This window comes from Gavialis gangeticus, unplaced genomic scaffold (assembly GCF_001723915.1).
Source record: "Gavialis gangeticus isolate Ggan-Ray unplaced genomic scaffold, GavGan_comp1, whole genome shotgun sequence".
Taxonomy (NCBI): Eukaryota; Metazoa; Chordata; order Crocodylia; family Gavialidae; genus Gavialis; species Gavialis gangeticus.
The window spans coordinates 2070418-2070640 of NW_017729024.1; positions in this window are offsets into that span (position 1 = coordinate 2070418).

The following is a 223-nucleotide window of genomic DNA, read 5'->3' on the forward strand; positions in this document are numbered from 1 at the left end:
CAGAGGGACCGACGCAGCTGAGCTGGATCCGGAGGGGAAGCCCCCTGGATCCCTCTTAGCTGAGCCAGTAGGGAGCAGCACTCCTGAGCCACGTGAACAGAGTGCGCAAACAGTCTGTAAGCGTGCGCCGGTGTTTGCGCCGGCATTCGCGCCGGAGGGTGAGCAGGAGGGGCCCAGAGACTGACTCCTGCTAGCGTGGGGCAGAGGACCCGAGCTCAGCTAG